This window comes from Solanum verrucosum, unplaced genomic scaffold, assembly GCF_900185275.1.
Source record: "Solanum verrucosum unplaced genomic scaffold, falcon-dt-bn FXZP01000101.1, whole genome shotgun sequence".
NCBI lineage: Eukaryota > Viridiplantae > Streptophyta > Magnoliopsida > Solanales > Solanaceae > Solanum > Solanum verrucosum.
Genome location: NW_026020111.1, coordinates 2,062,945 through 2,085,246, shown reverse-complemented (window position 1 = coordinate 2,085,246; position 22,302 = coordinate 2,062,945). Strand labels below are relative to the sequence as shown.

General features: G+C 31.7%; 1 protein-coding gene and 1 long non-coding RNA gene across 2 annotated transcripts in view; one reads left to right on the top strand and one right to left on the bottom strand.

Moving 5' to 3' along the window:
* The window catches only part of LOC125825438 (uncharacterized), a 1,130,247-nt gene that overhangs the window by 381,980 nt on the left and 725,965 nt on the right, over positions 1-22,302 (bottom strand). The window lies entirely within an intron of this gene.
* On the top strand, positions 1,900-2,540 carry LOC125825444 (uncharacterized). Its single transcript, XR_007442860.1, has 3 exons — positions 1,900-1,955; positions 2,089-2,130; positions 2,301-2,540. It is a non-coding gene; the product is annotated as an uncharacterized LOC125825444 (long non-coding RNA).

The window sequence follows — 22,302 nt, the reverse complement described above, 5'->3', positions numbered from 1 at the left end:
AAACCTCATTCGCCAAGAAGACTATCAGCTCAGAAGTTTCTAGTTGCATTTTTCAGTTATTGTAGGTAAATGACTTGAGGTTGCTTGGAACAAATGAATCATTTATGCAAAAACTGTTGTGAAATGAGTCATTATAAGAGTGAAATTGTTCCTTTTTCACACTCCTTGAAGAACCAGAATTAGAACTGAAGAACAATACGATTTTCCTCATAAATTTCTGGCAAACTTGATCACAGATTCCTTGTTGAAGATTGAAGAGCTGAAGAACTGTTAAAAAGCTGAAGTACGTACTCATACACAGATTCCTTGTTAAATAGCTTTTCTGTCAGATTTCACAGATGAACAAAATGCTTCGCAAATGAACACGCCTCACGTCTTTAAGCTTTAGAGTTGTTGGAATAGGGTTTATCAGGTATGAAATTCTATCTTTGAAATTCTAAATTTTAACTTTAGGGTTTTGATATTCTTGTGTATCTTTGAAAGTCTAAATTTTAGCTTAGGGTTTTGATATTCTTGTGTTATTGATACGATTTTTGTTGATTTTTGGGAGTCTTAATTTGTTTATATTATGCTATTTTGCTCTAGTTTTGGTATTAGGGATTTGTGTATGAGTACTTTTATTAGAGGAAATGTTAAAGGGTCATTTTCTTGATAGTCGTGGAGTTTGGGCTAGCTAGTGTGTATCTCGACTAATTCTAGAGGGTAATGGGTAACTCTTACGGATGGGGTGTATGTCAGTTAGGAAAAGCTGAAGGAGAAAGAAGTTAGGAAGTGTCTCCTGGAAGTTTAGACTTTGTTGATTATGAAACAACCTCTTATGGAACTCGCTTACTCTTAAGTTCTGTTTACATTTTTACTACTCGTATTTGCTAAAACATTTATGTTAAAAGGTTAGGATGATGGATATATGTATGTAGCATTAATCACAAAATAAGTATAAATAGGCTGATTATCACAGGAGCTTCACTTGAGAATTTCTCATATTGCTTTGTGAAGCATTTTGGCTGACTTGCTCATTTACAACCTGAGTTTCAGAATTAGTGTTACCAACTTGACTAGAAGCATAGTTATGAGACTTACATGTCTGCAGTAGAGTGTCTTGGTGTTGTTGGAGTTGAGTTTCCTCTTTTTCCATGCTTTGTTTGGTGCAACTGCTATCCTGATTTACATGGTCTGCATTAGAGTATGTTTGCATATTTCTCCTGCTGCCCCTGTTCTTTGTCCTGAAGTGGACTTGTAGTTGGATATGGCAACTGCAATCTGCTATAAATCTGCAAATCTACAATCGTAAATCTACAATCTACTATAAATCTGTAATTTGAAATTTGCAAATCTATAAATCTATAAATCTGCAAATCCGCAAATCTGCAATTTGCAACACTTGATTACAACTTGAACCTGCTTCTGGATAGAATTTCTTAATCTTGATTAGTTCATTTAAATTCCTTAGAGTTAGAGAGACGGTGAAAGTCAGCTAAAGCTTGACCATTCATAGGACTATGTTCTGTTTTTCTTGAATATGTAGAATTCCCTATGATTTGTACTATTCTTAGGATGGTTTGATTGTCAACCTTTTTTTTATTTTGTTAAAACTTCTACTTGACTAAGGTTGTTAATTTTATGTGGTTAGATAACACTTGGAAGTAAATTAAATAAAGGAAAGTAGCATGAGCTACAAAATTAAGGAAATTGAAGTTTTGAGCATTCATTTCACTAAATTGTATAACTGATGAGTTTCCTATGTAAACCGTGCAAAACGAATTTGGTGATGAGTATTTGAATTCACTCACAGAACTTTAACTTTTAATCATTTGAATTCCATTTATTTATTTTCTTTCTTAATTGTGTCTATCCTATTAATTGTACTTATTTTTCCTTGGAAGTATAATCAACATTCAAAATCATTTGTGGAGGATTCAAGGTTTGATTTGGCATAGCACAAGAGCCATGACTAGGTAAGAAACTTTTATCATCTCATAACACATGATTTTGATAACTTACTCGTGACTTTTAAAACGTGTTTGTAAAGTAGTTAATGATTTAATGATTGTTATTGAAAGATTAAATATTAATATCTTGATCGTCTAGGAATTCAAATATCCCATCGAAGGATTGGATGAATTTAGCAAGGTATAGCAAAGAGTATATTGATGGTGTTGAATCATTTCTAGATTTTGCTTACTCTTATGGAGATCCAATAGGAGAGGAAATTCAGTGTCCACGTGCAAAATGTTGTAATATTCGCTGGACTCGAAGGAATGTAGTGTATGATCATCTAATATGCTATGGATTTGTCAAAGGTTATACTAGATGGATAAATCATGGGGAATGGGATATCAAGTTGAATGTTGACGATGATATGGATTACTCGCGTGATGATATTGATGGGTTGTTGAATGATCAATTTAGAGATGTTGCACCGGCTGAAGGAGTTTATGATAGTCCAAATGAAGATGCCAAGAAATTCTATAACTTAGTTGATGAGGCAAGCCAAGAATTATATCTTGGTTGTACAGGATTCTCTAAATTATCATTCACACTTCGTTTATATTTATTAAAGTGTCTACATGGATGGAGCAATGAATCATTCACTTCTCTTTTAGAGTTATTAAAAGAGGCGATGCCCGAGTTGAACATTCCTCCGTCTTATAATAAAGCCAAGTCTATGATTAAGAATCTTGGTCTTGATTATGAGAAAAATGATGCATGTTCCAATGATTGCATGTTGCTCAGGAATGATCATAAGGATGATGAATTTTGTCATACTTGTGGAGCTTCACAATATATTAAATCTCCTGAAGTTGATAGTGAGCTTGAGCCTTCAAAAAAACAACATCAAGTTTCAGCAAAGACATTGAGACATTTTCCATTAATTCCTCGACTCAAAAGGCTATTTATGTGCTCAAAGACGGCAGATTCTTTGAGGTGGCATGACGAGGAGCGTTCTAAAGATGGAAAGTTAAGGCATCCCGCTGATGGTCTAGCATGGAAAGATTTTGATAGGTTGCATCCAGATTTCGCACTAGATTCTCGCAATGTGAGACTTGGCTTGTCAAGTGATGGGTTCAATCCATTTCGGGCTATGAGTATATCACATAGCACCTGGCCAGTTATGTTGATAGTGTATAATTTGCCGCCTTGGATGTGCATGAAATATGAGTATTGTATACTTTCTTTACTTATACCTGGGCCGCGATCTCCTGGAAATGACATTGATATTTACTTGCAACCATTGATAGATGAGTTAAAATTATTGTGGGATTCTGGGGTTGAAACATATGATGCTTCAAGAAATCAAACTTTTCAAATGCGAGCAGCTCTTATGTGGACAATCAATGACTTTCCTGCATATGCTATGTTATCTGGATGGAGTACAAAAGGTAAGTTTGCTTGCCCTTGTTGTAACATGGCACTAATTCTCGCTATCTTAAACATAGTCGAAAAATGTGCTATATGGATCATCGTGTTTTTCTACCCATGGATCATCCATGGAGATCTAACAAAAGATCTTTCAATGGAAAAACTGAATTTAGGCCTCCTCCACATTTATTAAAGGGTACTGATGTGTTTAATAGCTTACAAGATTTTGAAAATGTATTTGGAAAGAAGAGAAAGAGATCAAATAATGTCCCATGGAAAAAAAGGTCAATCTTTTTTGAATTACCTTATTGGAAGCACAACTTGTTACGCCATAACCTTGATGTAATGCACATAGAGAAGAACATAGTTGATAGCATACTTGAAACTCTTTTGGATATTTCAAGCAAAACAAAGGATCATGCAAAAGCCCGGTATGATTTAAAAGATATGGGAATTAGAAAGAACCTTCATCCAAAAGATACAGAAGATAATAAGAGAACAAAGTTTGCAAAAGCGTGCTTCTCAATGACAAATGGAGAGAAATCAGTTTTTTGTGGAGTTTTAAAGACAGCCAAGCTACTTGATGGTAGTGCCTCCAATATATCCAGGTGTGTGCAATTGGATGAAAGAAAATTGTCTTGTTATAAAACCCATGATGCTCATTTCATGTTACATTACTTGCTTCCAATACCAATTAAAAGCATTCTTCCTGATCATGTGGCTATTCCTTTGATTCGTCTTAGTTCCTTCTTTCGTCGATTGTGTCAAAAAGTAATCACATTGGAGAAACTGGATTGCTTAGAAGTGGAGATCATAGAAACAATAAATCAATTGGAGCGAATTTTTCCTCCTACATTTTTTGATATAATGATTCATTTGCCTATTCATTTAGCGAATGAAGTGAGATTAGGAGGCCAGTTCAAAATCGATGGATGTATTCCACATAAAAAGAAATGGGTACATTCAAATCATACATCCGAAACATACATTATCCAGAAGGTTGCATAGCAGAGACATGAGTGGGAATAGATTGTATGAATTTATTCTCCAAATATCTACATCGGGGTGTGCATACCAGATTTAACAAAAGAGCCCGAAATAATGATGAATGTGACCCAAGTGATGCAGAAACTGTGAGTTTGTTTCCTAACAAAGGAGTTCCTTTAGGAGCAAAGAAAACCGATCCACTCATTTTAGATAACAAGTCACTAAGTCAAGCACATGCATACTTATTGGGAAATTGTGACGAGGTTCAAGAATATATTAGGTACCTTAATTTGAATATAATATTCTTTTTGTATAATTAATTTTTAAATTATTTTATTTATTTCTTTAACAAAAAAAAGTACATATTGTGTAGAGAGCATGAGCAAAAGGTTAATAATCAGCCACGAAGATCTAAATGGAGCAAGACTAAGAGTCATTGTCAAAACTTCTCTCAATAGTTTGAAACTCATGCTTTGCAAAAGGATGTGCCTGATTTGATAAAACAATTGTCTAGAGGACCAAATTCTGTTGCAAAAAGATATTCTGGGTATCTCATCAATAGATATAGATTTCATGTTAGGCAGCGTGATGCAAGGCGTAAAACACAAAATAGTGGTGTTACACTAGTTGCCTCAACTACAAGTTTTGCAAGCTCGAAGGATAAAAATCTGATTGCTGCAGATTTGACTTATTATGGTAGAATAGTTGATATTGTTGAGTTAGACTATTACTGCCATTTTAAGGTTGTTCTATTTAAGTGCGATTGGTATGAGGTTGAAAATGATAGTTATGGCCTTACTTATGTCTATTTTAACAAGAGATGCTCTCAGGAAGAGCCTTTTGTGCTTGGATCTCAAGTACACCAATGCTTCTATGTGCAAGATCCATATGATCAAGATAGACATTATGTTATAAAGACTGTTCCGAGAGACTTGTTTAACATGAGTGATCAAGTTGAATCTAATCTCCCACAAAATTATGAAAATGAGCCATCTGAACATTTGATGGAACCATCTATACCAAAAGATAATAGTGAAGTTCTTTTAACAAGGACTGATGTACCAGAAACAATTATTGATGTGCCTTCGGAAGAATTTGTTACTCAACAACTTGAAGTCGAGTATGAAGAGGAATTGGAAGATGAGTCTGCAGATGAGTTTGAAGACGAGACTGAAAATGAGTATGAAGATGAGTTTGAAAATGAGTATGAAGATGAGTCTGAAGATGAGCTTGAAGATGAGTCTGAAGAAGAGTTTGAAGATGATGCACCATGAGTTTCATTATTTTTGTGATGATCATATAGTGCTCACTTACTGTTTTGTTATTTAATTGTTCTTTTGGTACAAACACATTAAGATATCTAATAAGTGGAATTGAAGATTAGATTGCTACAATCTGTAAGTATTTTGTTGGCTTTTTTCATGCGCCCAATTGTTGTTTGGTTAAGTAATTTATGTTGGCTTCTATCTGATTATTATTTTGAGGAACCTGTACTTCTAGCTTACTATTGTTTTATTTGTTAGTAATCTCTGCGCTATTACTGGTACAGTTATCAAACTAATTTATGACATGTAAATATGAATTGTTGTTGTTATTTATATACTTATTTGTTTCCTGTTATTATCAGGTAGTGGACATTAGAGGCTGAACAGTGAGCTCTGTAGTATTTCTGGTACAGTTATCAAACTATTTGGTGTTGTCAAGTTAGTTCTCTGTTGTTATTGGTATTAACCTGGAAAAGATGTTGTATTGGTTATTGTTGTTTCTTGTTGGCCCTTGGACCACGTAAGAATTCGTCGTCCGATTGAATCTGCTTTTTCCTGGATGCTCTATAGGAATCCTCTTTTTGGTGCTGAGAGTGAGAGGAGGTGTGTATAGAGCTAGTAAATTGCAGTGGCTTATTGTTGAGTGATTGGTGTGGGATAAAGATAGTAGAATAAGATAGAACATTATTATGGTTGAATGTCCTTTGCTTCTGATAAAAGTATTCTTGCATTTCAGAACTTTGTTGGCTTATCTGTATCTGAAGGTTACATTGCTACTGACTCGAAGACGAATGAGGTATCATTTACTATCAAATATATCACTAATACTACTTGCTTACTAATTTCATCATAGATGAGCCCTTAGCAATGGCTACAGTGATGAAAAATGTTTGTCCTGTATGTATTGAGGAAAAACTAGTTCCGGATGCAAGTTAAATTAAGCATATGCATCTAGGCTAGAAACATGGGGCTGCAATCAATGTTCTATGTTCAAGCTACTTGTCAAAAATATATATTTAAATTCTAGTTGTGTCTTAAACATTTTTGTTGATGGTATTTGTAAATAAGCAAATGAATGACTCACAACCTATTATTTCACCATTTCTGCACTCTATCCACTATTGACAGTTTTCTATGTAAAGCCAACCATAATATGAACTGCTGCCTTGGGATCTAACCTTGAACCAGCAACAATTTACTCCATATGACTTTAGGGTGTTGTGGCATCACTGGTAGGTATATCAATCACATTCAGACCCCTTGCTGCCTTGTTCCATGTAGGTATATCAATCACATTCAAACCCCCTGCCGTCTTGGGCTTACAGTCATTGCTCCCTTCCATGAGAAAGTTCTACTCACTGTTATAACCATAGTAATGATCTTCTTTGGTAACAGGAACATTTGGGACCAATATGTTTGTATTTGAAACAGAACACTCTTCACTAGCATCTTTGTGACTGAATGCTCTGCATTTTAACATTTCTTATTCTCCTATTAGTGTACATGTTATATAATCAATTTACAATACATATAGTAGGTTATAGCTTGCACTAAACTCAGCTGCTGCAATCTACCATAATACAGTGCTGGAAATTCTGGTAAGAGTTGAGCTCTTCTATTACTGCCTGCATATAGAAAATTTTGGCCAGTTAATTTTTCTGATTATTATTTTGTAGGTTTGCTTACTACAAGAAAATAAATCAAAGAGATTAAAACAAAGTGACAGGAATGAATCAATCAGCAGTACTAAAGAAAAAGGGTTCAAATCCAAACAAAGCTCAAAGTCCATTAAAGAATCTGGATGTTGATATGCAATACCGCTTAAGTGCTGAATTGGTCAACACATTTAAGATTAAGAGAGAACATGTTGCGAATGAACGCAATAATAAAGCTAAGAAAGAGCATGTACCAATATCGCTTAAAAGAAAGAATTCTGAGGATTTCATTCCACAACAAGGAAAAAGTAAATTGGTTGGCCACAAATCAGTGATTCAATCATCTTCTAGGGAAGAACTTAGTACTTCACATATGATTGTAGGGAAAGGACAAAATAAATCGAGGTTATTTCAATCTGGAGAGTCCATTCAAGAGAAAGGATTTAAACCTCATATGCACAACTTCAGGTTCCAAACGTCGTCCAAGGAAGGTGTTACTTCTTCTGTACATGTGATTGGAACAACACTAGGTAATGGAGAGGAACAACATGATATTCAGGATCTACTAAGCTTCAAACGGGTGAAGAAGAAGTTGGTCGTACCAGCCACTAGTGTTGATCAGTTTCTGAAAAAACAAGAGATACACAAAGAACATGATATTGATCATGATCTACCAAACAAGAAACAGGTAAAGAAGAAGTCACTCATACCAGGTACTAGTCTTGATCAGTTTCAGAAGCAACAAGGGATAGTCATAGGTGATGAAAGAAAACAGATTAACCATACAATAGCTGATGTCAAGTATATGCCTGCTCCTTCTATTCATGAACATAATAAAGGATTGGATGCTCTTGAGGATCAAGAAGAAATCGGCGAGGATGAGTGTGCTATAGACGAGGAAGTTGACATTAATTGTAGTACAAAAGGTATGTCTTAAATCTTGTAAGATTTATTACTCATTATAAAAGAAATTTCTTATTTCCTGGCTGTTACATCAATCTAGGGATATCGAAGCAAAAACAAGTTCGAGGAAAAACAACATGTAAGAATATTCATGTAAGAAATTTGGAAGAAAGGGAGGAGGTGACATTTGATAAAGGGCAAGCAGTGGGACCAACCGATAAGATAGTGTCGAAATTAACCAATTTTATCGAAACAATTGCAAGAAATCCTAGATTCATCAACTTGATGTACACTAGTTGGCATGCGGTGCCAAAAGATATTAAAAAGCGCATGTGGGAATATATCAATGTAAGAACAATCAATTTTGAGATTGCATTTTTTATTTTATTTTTACTAATGAAGATAAATATATTTTATTTTGCATAGTCCAAATTCCTAATTCCAGTAGAAGGAAAGAAGTGGGTGATGACTGGTCTTTGTGATGCTTGGAGGCGACACAAACAAAAAATTAAAGAGAGATGTTTTGATAAAAAAATAGTGTTGTTGAGGATATGCTAGCGAAACATCCTGATGACATTCCAGAAGCTCAATTCTGCCAGTTGATCGAGTATTGGAAACACCCAACTGTTCAAGTAAAGCTAAAATAGTGCATTTCTATTCTTTGACATATTTTGCATCATATCTATTCTATTATTTTTTATTTATCGATTCAAACATCTCTTTTTATTCAATTTAATTACAGGCCATATCTGAGGTGAATTCTAAAAACAGGAAACAACAACGGTGGAGGCATCGAATGGGACCAATTAATTTTGCAAGAGTACGCGTGGCATTGGTAATACTTAGCAGACATATGAATTTCATTTTTTCATACTTTATTAGAAGATGTTGAATTTTTTAAATTTCTTTTGATATAATTTGTAACGTGCAACAAAAGAAAACAACGAGGAACCATCGCATCCTGAAATGTTTATTGCAACTCGTACAAAGACGGGAAAGGAAATTCAGGCCGATACCCAAGTTGTAATAGTAAGTTTTTTAAAGAGGATTATTGGTGAATTTAATTCAGACTTAAAAATTATATATTGTGGAGAGTGACTCCATTGAATTATATTAAGTATGTCTTCTTCTTCTTCTTCTTCTTCTTCTTCTTCTTGTGCAAGTACGAGGACATATTAAATATATTTTATTTTGAATTCTTTTCTAGAAGGAAGGTAAATTAAAGTTAACAAATAAATCATAAATTGCTTTTAGCCATAAAGTAAATAATTCTTACAGTTAACTATGAATGTTAATTTTATTCAACAGACTGAACTTCAGAATCGTCAAAATTCTGGGGAAACAGCTGATGATGCCTTTATGGCAGTGTTTGGAAAGGAGCAGCCTGGCCGACTTAGGTTCTATGGCAGATCAGTGACAACAAGATCTCTGAAAGAAGATGAAGAAACTAACAAGCTAAAACAAAAGCATGCTAATGAAATCAGTTCTCTGAAGGAAGAAATGAATCAAATGAGAGTAGAAATGCGACATTTTTTTAGTCAATTGCTGCAAAATAACCCTGCATTGAATGTTCAAGATATACCAGGGGTTGTTGGATCTAACCTTGTTTCACCTGTTGATGCAAGTAGCGCACAAGCTGTAAGAGGCCAAAATATTCCACATTCTTCAGGGTCAACTCATGATTCGATTCTTCAAAAGGTATTTTGCTGGTTCCTTAAGGCTTTTCTCTCTCTTTTTCTCTTCTGGAACCTCTCAACTGTATTTTCCTCAACATTGTCTAGTTGTTCTTGTTGGCTGTTGGTTTGATCTTGCACAACAAGATCATGATAGTTATTATGAGTAGAAATAGTAGAGTTGAGTGTCTTACCTCCTGATTTGGTTGCTAATTTGTATGTGTAGTTGTGGCTCCAGTCGACAGTCCTTGCTTGGTAGTGATATCATTGTTAGCCTGATTTTGTCTTAGTCGAGTAGCAAATGATTGGATAGTAGTCCACCATCTCATAATCATATTTCTAAGAGGTATGTAATCACTGTCAATCACTAGAGAATCAACATAAATATTTTAAATATTTCTAGCAAAGTGCCCTGCCAAAAAATTGTGATCAATGGTGTCTTTTACTAGTTTATAGCAGCAAAAACACTTGAAATGTTGTTGACCAAAATTGTGAGCTTGTTTCTTTTCTCTCTAATCTGATCCCAAGTAGATGAGCATGTGAATTCTACATTTGCGTTGGGTTTCTAGATTGGTTGATTAGAAACCATGGGTTGGTAGTGAATTTGAGTCGCAAGAATGGTCAGGACAAGATCCGGAGGCGCAGTTTGATAGACAGTTTTCTGTTAAAGTTCACACTTTTTCTGTTAAAGCTGCACACTAGAAATTTGGAAATCTAAAAATCTGGAATCTGGAGTCTGGAATCTGGAAATCTAGAAATCTGGAAATCTGAAAATCTGGAATCTGGAATCTGAAATCTGGAAATCTGGAAATCTGAAATCTGGAAATTTGGAATCTGGAAATCCATCAGGTTTTGAAATGAATATGAATATTGAGGATTCATATAGCTAAAGCAACTAGTTTTGAATTGATGTATAGTTGTGGTTTTATGAGGTTTCATGCCTATCTTTAACATCTAGGATTCATATAGCTAAACATCTACTTTTGATGTCTTTTACAAATCAACTCAACAAGCAGCTGACTCATTTTGTGTCCCTTCCAAAGCATTATTTTTCGAAAGGAAATAATAAAAAATCCAAAAAGGTTTTTGTAAGTTGTAACTTCCAGATTTTTGGTAAGTTAATGGATATGCATTCCCTGAAACTTTGGTCTTAGTATCATCTATTCTCTCATAACATGAAGATCTATTAGGCCATCATCAAGCAAATTGAAGTTTATATCTTAGAGAAATTAGCAGGAGGCATACGACATGTGTGCATGATATGCTTTTGGTAAATTCAACTAGGAATGACTAAAACTTTTAAAAACTAGGATAGGGGAATAGAAAACAGGAGAGTGGAAATAAGATGCTAATGTTGAGTGTGAGCATACCTGTCAAAGGAGAGTTGAAATATAAGGAAATCACCACCCATTAAATGCAATAACAATATTAACAGCTCCTCTGTTTTTTGATAACTATGTGATTATGAGGGTGTTGTTGAAAAAATAGTGCAGCTTCACAAATTGGACCACATCTTTCCGTAAAAAATTAAAATCCAAAACTGTTGTGCAATGTGGAATGTGGAACTCTTTGCTCTTCTATAATTGTTGCAATCTGATTTGTCGTAAATTCTAAATGTGTAGGGAAATGGAGGTGATCAAATTTGAAGGGTCGCTACAAGTCAATTTGATCTCATTGAAGTGGAAAGAGTTTTTGAACTATTGTAAAAGTTTGAATACATTATGTTTGATTTTGTGAAATATATTCTTTGCTAGAATATATTGAACTATTGTAAGGGTACTTTTTGAACAATTGTGTACACATATTTAGAATATTGTTGTATAAGTATGTGTAAGTACGTACAAGACGTACTATCTTTTGAAGTTTATTGCAAATCTATATATTTGAATTACTTATAATATGAGCCAATCTAATGTTTGAGATTATTTATTGCAAAATAATATTGGTGTTTTTTAATTAGAAATTGTGCCATACAAATATTTTATAGCCAAAATGATATGGCCACACTTAAAAGTGTAGCCATAGGACTGTAAACTGTGGTGTGCACATGGGCAAGGACTACACTTCAAAGTGTTGTCATTCATTAGATAGAAAAGGCAACACTTTAAAATTGTTGTCATACATTAGATAGAAAAGGCAACACTTACAAATCGTGGGGCAATAAGGAAGCTAAGGCCACGCTTAAAAAGTGTAGTTGTATGAGATAGAAATGTTGCTATTTGAGGTACATAAAAGCGTTGCCATTTTGCCTTTTAGGCTACGCTTTTAAGCGTAGCTGATCAGGCAACACTTTTCAAGTGCCTAAACTCTAAGGTAACGCTATTTTCGGGCACCCCTGGAGAAGTGTTGCGTAAAGTACAAAAGTGTAGCCTTTTATCAAAGTCCACACTTTTTGCTAGTTTAGGCTACACTTTACTGGGGTGGCCGTAGGCCTAAAATGGTGTAGTGTAAGTCAAAAACTAACTTTTAAGTCAATTTGACCAACTTAAAAGCCCATCCAAACAGGCTCTTAGGTTATTTCTTCAAAAAAATCATCACAAATAAAAGTTGTAAGTGTTATTATGATATAATGAATATCTATTTTGTATGTTTCTTTTTGAAAGAAAAAAAAAGGTAGGAATTAAGTTAGTTTTTCCTTTACGATTAAATGATTTTTTAATTATATAGCATCACTCAAGAAAAATACAATGCTTCTTTTTATTTATTGTATTCATCTATTTATTTTATTATCTCACAATACGTTATCAATATAAATCTTGAATCAGTTGGGAAATTGGACAAAAATATGACATTACCGATTGTTTCTCGTTTGCTATCTAGTAGTTTTAAAGATATGACTTGTTTCATTAATTACTTATCATAGCTATAAACTAAATGGTATAAAAAAAATTCAAAATAGGAAAAGAATATCAGCACCCATTTATTGATGGGTGATAATTAATATGTTACTATCAACTATTATTAATAATAGTGGTATTGAGAGTAATGATATTTAATGCCTTGAAAAATTATGTTAAGCTACAAACATATGATTTTATAGATGAGCAACTTTCACATATAGCAAACATAAAAATCATGTTTGTATGTTATAGTTATAGTTTGCATAATTGCGCTCCATAGCAAATTTTATGTTTGCTATTGAGCTTTTGATTTGTATAATTCGCTATAAACATCCAATTTTGTACAAATTGTTTAGTTTTGTATAAATTCATTTATACATTGTAATTTGTATAATAAGATTTGTATTTGTATAATTATAAGTGTATAGGACGAAAATATATGTATTTATATATACACTTTTCTCTCGATTTATACAAACAAAAATACATTTTATACATTTTATACCAAAATGTATAAAATGGCTAATTGTATATCGAATTAGATGGCAAAAAAGGGGGATGTTTGCTGCGAATTACAATTAAAATAAACTATGGCTATAACATTTCATTTGAATTAATAGTTTGCTATTTCATACAATTTTCCCTCTCTCTCTCTATATATATATATACACATACTAGAAGGGTAAGCCCGTGCATCGCACGGGCCCAACATGACTAATTTACTTATCTAATGTATTCATTTCACAATTCAGGTAAAAAAAAATGAAGTAAACAATTATCATGACTAATTTAGTTTAGTTTCTTCAATTGAGATAATTTTTTCAGTACACAGTTATAAAGTAGTTTCAGCAATAGATAGCCGGCGTTCCATTACTTGATTTGCAGTATTTTTGGGCTCTAAACCTACCTCTTGGCGTGCGAAGAAGCAACTTAATGTCTCTAGATCTTCTACTGAAGCGGAGTATAGAGCTATTGCCTACATTGTTGCTGAAACTACTTGGATTCAGCATATTCTTTCTAAGCTTGGTGTATATCTTCGTGAACCAATTTGTGTAATGTGTGACAATGTTAGCTCTATGTATATGACTCACAATCCAGTGTTTTATGATCGGTCCAAACATATTGATGTGGATTTTCACTATGTTCGTGTTAAAGTCGCTCAAGGAGATCTTCTTCCATTTAGATTGAGGGGCACATTAGGACTCTTAGACTCTTATTAGGACTCTTACTTATGTGTAAGTATATTTGTACATAGTTTCCTATATAGATATATAAACAGAGGGAGGCTCTACGCTTGCTTGACCTATTCACAAATATATTCTCAGTTATTATGTTTTAAGTGTCGTGGATTGAATCATAGCAACATATACAAAATAAGGATATTTTATATAATCCTACCTTACTTATGATTACAAACTTGAGAGTTGGGAAATTAAATATATGTGTAGTACATGTGATGAAGAACTTTTTGAGTTGTTGAACCTGAATGCTCGTCTTTTAGCCAAGTAGACTGGGACACTGAAATCGTCTAACTTAGGCTAGAAAATGATTTGGTCATTTCTCTTAGCCTTTTCTTCTCATACTAATTGATAGTAGTGTTTGGATGAATGTCTTTTTATGTGATGTAGTAATTAAAATCTTATTAAGTATTTAGAGTTATCTGATAGTTTCTTCATTGTTGGAAAGGTATTTTTTTTCAAACAAAAAAGCCTTGCAGTTAGGTCTTTAGACCCCAGCTCACCAACACAATTAGAATCTGGGCTTGTTGGAGAAGCAAAGAAGCTCGATGACAGCTTCTTATTGTAGTTATTGTCTGATGTCAGACATATATGATAGTAAAAAACATAATTCTAACGAATGGTTATTGGATAGCTTTCAAGTTCATTAACTCTAGTCTCTCTATACATAAGCATTATAATAGCAAGTATAACATGACCATTATCAGAATTTCGACTCTTTGCTAAACGATTTTTTTGGGATATAGTATATTTTTATTATTATAGTTTGATGTATTAAGTTAGGGGTGGAAAAATCAAATCCAACCTATCCAACTCATTTAGGTTTGTGTTGATTATTGACCCACTCATTTGTTAGCTCAACTCATTTCAACCCATTAAGAATTGTATTGACTGGTAACCTACCCACTCATATGTTAGCTCAATTCATTTCAACCCGTTAAAAATTGGATTGATAGGTAACCCTAATTGATTTTTGAGAAATCTCGTCAAAATTATTTTTTAAAAACTTTTTTTTATTGTATATGTTATATATAGTTATATTAAAAGAAAAAAAAATTATTAGGTACTAAAAGCTTATAAAATAACAGATAAAACTTAATAATCAATCAACCAAAAGCCCAAATCAACAAAAAAGGAGTGCAAATCCATCAACTACACTTCATATCAAATTAAACTAATCAAACTAGTAAAATCAAATTAAGCAAATTAAAGTGAAATAATTAAGGAAAAATCACCCCACATATATATTTAAGAGATAATATTACGGGTTTTAAAGCTACTTTTAAAATATTCTTGCTTATAACAGTTTAATTACGGATTATAACAGATCACATTTTATTTAAAAATCAATTAAATCTTTACTTTATTAAATAAATAGTATTTTATGATTTTATATTTATTATTAAATGATATAAATAAATAATCTACCATAATTATCTCTTACACATTTATAGAAAATTTACCTTGATTCTTGTTCCTTTTTTACTTTTACACGTCAAACCCACACCCCTAATGTCACCACGCCTCTTCTAATCAGTAACCCACCACCCCCACGTCCGAAAAGTAAAAATTTCCATTGTAACAATTACCCATTCCTCTTTCACCTCATCAATCATCTTCCATTCAAACTGTTTCTACATCTCAATATCACCTCCTAAATCAGAAAATATTTAGTCTACAATCAGAAAGAAAGGGCGATTTCACAATATTAAGAATCAAGTTTTCAAGATTTTCGTTAAAATATGTCGAAGAAATCAGATCATACTTCTAGAAAGAGTCCCAGATTCGTAGGAGCGAGTTCTACGGTTGAAATAAAGCCTCCGACATTTAACATATTGATTCAAACGCCTCCGCATATCAAGAATGCAACTCCAGAGAAAAAGGTTGGTACTTCTCAAAATAAGAAGCAGATTACATGAAAGAAGAAGAAAACTCAAGCAAAAGCAGATTACAGAAAAGGAGAAGAAAACTCAAGCAAAGAAAATTGAAGTCCTTCAAATCAGAAGGGATAAAAGAGGAAGAGGAAAATGGTGGAACCCCCTTCTGATTTGGACTCAGATTTTGTAAGCGAGAAAAATATAAAAAAAAACAAAAAAATCAACAAATGTAGAAACGGATCAAGTCATAAAAACCCTCCAAAAGAAGAGCAATAATGAAGGGGACTTCAGAAATCCCAATATCAAAAAAAGGTAAAAAAGTGGTTAGGGTAAATATTTTATTTAATTTATTTTTCAATTATTAAATTTAATAGAATTTTTGTTCTAACAGTTTATTTATGCATATTATTTGTGGCATGAATTTTGTTTTAATGTTTGACATGAAATTGTTGTGACATAAGCATACATATGTGTAGTTACTATCATGGAATTGATATTAATTTGGTTATTATTTTTATCAAAAAAGGTATGAAGCATGTTTAAGATTGATATGAATATGACTTAATATTGGTTTATGAACGTAGTATGCAGTATGTTTAACATTTGCATGAAACTTATTTAATTTTGGTATGAACTTGGTATACCTTTTAGCAGGAAAATTATAATTCAAAATCTCTCATTATGTCTATGAATGTGGAATCAAAAATAAATAATATTGGTCTGAAAATGTCGTAATATTGGTTTAGAAATGTGATATGCAGTATGTTTTAACATTGGTATGAAACTGATTTAATTTTTTAGAAAGGAAGTTATTATTCAAAATCTCTCATATCTATATATGAATATGGTATGAAACAAGAATAATATTGGTATGAAACTGTCTTAATATGTGTATGAAGTTTGTCATCTAACTAATATATGTATATCAATGCGGTATGAAACAAAAATAATATTGGTATGAAACTGTCTTAATACTTGAAGTCATGCATTTGACAAATGTGCCTCAACAAGAGTCAAATTCAAAGTATGTATTTCTATCTTTTAGTGATTTCATCATACAAATTAATTCACTTTATTTCTTAAAATTATTTTTCTTTCATTTTTGTTTCAGTGATTGTGGTATGAACACATGTTTATTTGTTGAATACATCAGCAATGGAGTTTTGTAATATGAGTTCCATTGATATCGATGCAAAGTATTATCGTCAAAGGTACGCGACAATCATATGACAGTACGGAAAAACAAAGAACGATGATGGTACAATTAGTGAGAGTGAAGTAACTAGAATTGTTATTAGCAAATTTGGTGGACCTCGCATAGGAAAAGAACATGCTCCGAATACCAGCAATTATCCTACACCAAGACCATGAAAATCTAATTTGAGATAGTTGATTGGATCTTAGACTCTTAAGTATTAGAAGTTTTTTTAAGTTTTGGATGATATATATTTGTTTTTTCCTGTTGTTTTAAGTTTTGGATGATATATAATATTCATTGTTTTCTTCCAACTATATATAATATGCACTGTTTTCTCAAGTTGAATACTAACAATACACAATTTGGATATCAACATTTTTATTGGACTTTAGTTTGAAAAAATTAAAAATAAACATAGTACCAAATAATTCATATTTATTGTTAAACTTAACATATAAATTACAGATTGCCTATTATAATTCCGGGACACCAATTATATAAAAACTGCATACCAATTGCGTTCAACATTAAACCGTTTCAGTTTTGGATATTAAGTGGAAACCAAATGAACAACTATTTAGATTACATGAAACAAGAATGCATAGAATTGGTATTCAATTTGTATAAAATTGGTATCCAATTCATATATGGTTTTTTTTTTTTTACTTCATAATCTAAGACAAAAATAAAAAAAATAAAAAATGTATGAAGTTGGTATCCAACTTGTATAAATATTCGAAGAAACGAATCTGACAATGTATAACAATAGAAGAAAATTTGATTTTTGAAATACAAAATAAAAATTTAAGGAGAGAGAAAAATTTGAACAGAAGAAGAAAATTTGATTTTTGAAATACTTTTAATTGATTAGAGTAAAAAAAAGAAAACAAATATTCCTATTTTGTTTTGAATCTCCTAAATTTTTGGCAATTATGAATTATCATTAATGTATTCAAATTAATTACTACAACTAATTCCTTTTTTTACTTTTTATTATTTTTTAAAAAATATTTTTTATTATTATTTTAAAACTTTTTTTTAATAAACTGTTATAAGCTAAAAAAATTTATTGTTACAACTTGAAAGTTTTATTATACTATCATAACTTGAAATTATTAGTCTTATATATGTCATTAACTTCAAGTTGAAGAGCATCTGTCAAAAGAGAATGAGGCAGAAACTCTAGATTAATACATGCAAAATCTAATCTAGCTAAGATTGGAGAAGAACACGAAGAAAATATAGCAATAGAAATCACGTCAACCAAATTTGAGAAGAAATTCTACTATTATATAAGAGGGAGTTTATGATGGGACATTCTAATGTCCCATCATAAACTCCCTATATAATATATAATATAATAAATCATTTTTTCTACTGTATAATATATATAATACTAGATAATGTTGCTCGTGCTATGCACGGGCCCAATAATATAAATTGGTATATTATGGGGCTAATAGCCGAATTTTTGAAGCGATTGTTTGCGTGGATAAAGGAATAAGGCTTTTTATCACAAACATGTACTTTCTTTAACGCTATTTAAGGCATAATAAGACTACCCACATACAACTGTCGCACCCTATTTCGAACCGGCCGAAATAGTTCACAACATAATGTGGCTGACACTCTGATTTTGGGAAAACAAAATTGTTTTAGAGTCGCCACCTAAATTTTAAGGAAAATATTAGGAAAAACTATTTTTTATTTATGTAAATGTAAACTCTGTTTTGATTTGCGAAACCAGTGAGATTCTGAGTAAGGGTTTTGGTTACTCGAGGGGAAGGTGTTAAGCACCCCTCAGAGCCTATCCGAAGATAGTCCTTAAACTCAATTTAGGAAAATATGATTAGGAAAACTTGTTTATTTATTTGTTTTTAATGATTAAACGATAAGTTATTAGTTAGTTTAAGAAAAGGATACAATACAAGGTACGACATATATATGTCTTATAAAATATATTTAATAGTAGTATTTTTATCATATTGTAAAAATAAATAAATAAATGTACTTAAGAGTACGATTTATATGTAAAAATATATATAGTTGTATCATAAAATTATCCTAAAAAATAAGTAGATGTTGCATTTGTGAGAATCTGTCGTTTTATATAAGACGTGAAATAAAAATAAGATAGTAGTTGGGTGTGAATACGTAGTAATATGTGATGTGTAATTTAAATGAAAATATACAAATTGGAATTTTCTAAAATAAAATAGAATAAATGATACTAAATGTCAAAATATCATATAAAGGCTTGTGATCTTAAATATATTTATTATGAAGTGTAATATGTAAGTTGTTCAAGACATATGAATGTTTATCATTTTATTTTTTTACATGTAGGGATAAGTTGACGATAAATTGTATTTAGTAAAATAACATGTATGTTTAAGTGTAGAGATTTATAAATTATAGATAATATTAGCAAAAGAGATAGTAGATAATAATAAGTTATGTAGAAAAAATATAGAGTATATACCTTTATATGTACGACATATATATGTGTACCTTGTATTTGAACCTGTTTGCATATCTAAAATTTGAAATAGCATGTTAAAAAAAAAGATTAAAATGTTATTAGCAATGTTTGATTCAAAAAAGTAAGTATATAGTCAATACATTTTATAAAGGGGTGATGTAAAGAGTATAAAAAATAGGCCTAACTATTGAAACTTATTCTATAGTTACATTTGTTTTGTTAAATATATAAGCTTACTTCCCTACTTATTTTCTAAAAAAAAATGTATATCTAAAGATAAGTATCTTAGCCTTAAGTAAATTTCTAAATGTAATTATTCTAGCCTTTAAACTAGTTTCAAAATATTTGGAGGTCCTAAGCGATGAGCGGGCCTAAATGAATATTATTTTAGCTTTTATGTATCTCTCGATTCATAATTTTAGATGATAAATTTTCCTATTCCTTAAGATAAAGGCCTAAGTATATATACTTCTTTTTCCCAATTTTGAAACACTAGTATTATTTTAACCTTTGAAACTTTGTTTGGAAAATTCTTAAACTATAAGCCCCTTCTCTTCAACTAAAAAAAAACGTAAAAAAAGGATGTTATAAGTAAAAACGCTAACCCATTTTTTAAGAAAATATCTTTGTATCATTTGTTCTAAAGGTGTCTCAACTAATTTCATAAAACAAATAATATTAGCTCACATAAACTTCAAAATAAAAGACAAACAATATATCAAAACTTGTAAGTAAATGTTAGCCAATATATCCAAACAATATAGTTAAGACTCAAAAGAGGAAGGCTAAGAAATATTGGACTCCTAATTTGCGAGACTCCAAGCGTTGCGATGATCCTAATTGCTGTTGGCCTAATATTTTAGGCCAATAACGAGTTCCAAAGTAGAAACTCCAGCCCTCCGATTGTACATGAAACATAAGAAGAAAAATGAAGAAGCAAATTAGAAATAACAAAAATAAAAAAAAATAAAAAATGTGAATATTAGAAGCAAGTAATTTTCTTAAACAATGAGCTTCGCAAAGGATATGTGATTACTATAATACAAGTTTTAGCCTGAATACTTCGAGAATTCAGACATGTCTTTTTACTATCAACTAAAGATAAAATATGGCAGACATCTAAAAATAGGCTAATACAATAATTAGTGAGAATCAAGAGACCTACAATCAAAAATTCCAAGGTTGGGAAGTGAAACGTTTACCATTAATATGACTTGGTTACCAATAATACACTCCATCAATGTGATTCTCTAGTAATCCTTAAGAAACTTTTATGAACAAGAGAACTAAAAACGTGATGATGTCATGTTATAGTGAATTATGGCCCTTTTTATTACAGTTATAGCATCGCACAAAGCTTATTCAATAAGCACTAGTTCCTTTTATTTTTTAAAGGGAAATAATTGAAGCATCCTATGGACAAAAGATTATTTCCAAGTCAAAACAAAATTTAACAGAGGAGGAAACTATTCCCATGAGTGTAACAATTCGACAAGAATATGCTATACTTAACTAAGAGATGCATGACATAAACTTAGTTCATCACATGACATGAGCTCTACACCTTCATAACAACATACTTTCTAGTTGTACTAGAATGATTTCAGTGAGAAGTCATTTTCAAACTTGACAAGTTTATTCACTAGTCCCTTCAAGAGTTATCAGCTATATCGACCAATTTACGCATATACTTACAGTAAATAAGGAGGGGACAATCAGATTCAATCGGCAACACTTGAACAAGCAACTAGAATAATATATAAACTATATTCGATACATACTGAAACATAACCAAAGACAAGGGTGATAGATGTTATATTCAAATACAAGACAAGCCGCAAAATTTGAATTGCAATCACATTCCTAAACTAAATTTGCAAAGAGAAGTCGCGCATACAAAATATGGAATGAAAGACAAACCTACGCAAACATAAAGGAAGATTAAAAATAAGTTTAAATCAAAGCAGACTTATGTCGTTCTTAGTTGAAACTTGTGATATCTTAAACAATCATAAACTTTAACGGCTTCTTGCTATATATGTTTTATTTTTTGTATTCAAGAAACATAAGAAAGTAAACAAGCATGATTTTTGATGAACAAAGAAGGATATGAACCCGAGAAGGAAGATAGTACAGCACATTAGAGTCGAAATAACATGAGGAACATCCAAGCCAAGCCTAGCTAACTAACTCAAGATTTAACAGAAAACAAAGCTATTTCAAGCTTTAAATCAAATCATGAATCCTAACGAATAGAAGAAGAAAATAACTAAGAATGACATCTAAATTTGAGCAACTAAAGAAAGGGAATGCAAGAGTTATATAATCAGATCAAACTTGCTAGTAGTTGGGGGGAAACGAGAAGAACTTTAAATTAAGATAGACAACAATGATTCTGCCCATCTTTTAATTCTCTCTTAATATCAAAATAGAATCTAATCTAACGAATATACCACATGCTCAGGCGTCTGAAGAATTCACTATCAAATAGGTGCTAGTTAAAAATTTAGTCGAGATCGATTTATATTACATCCAAACTAGCAGCCTGCTTCTCCTATTGACATGGATTAAACATGGATTAAAATATGATAAGTTGCCTAGAATTAGTAACACAAACATCAATTTAGCTTTAAGACTAAAGCCTTCTTCACATTCAATATTTCTAAATTGTATCTATATTAATAAAATCTGTTAGTAACAGCCTCATTGCATATTTTATAGTAGACGTTCCAACAGATTACATTAAGACCAAAAGGAAATGAAAAGATTTGACGAAAAAACAGTACCTTTTGTTGAGAAGCAAACAAAGGCTTTGATGTCAAGG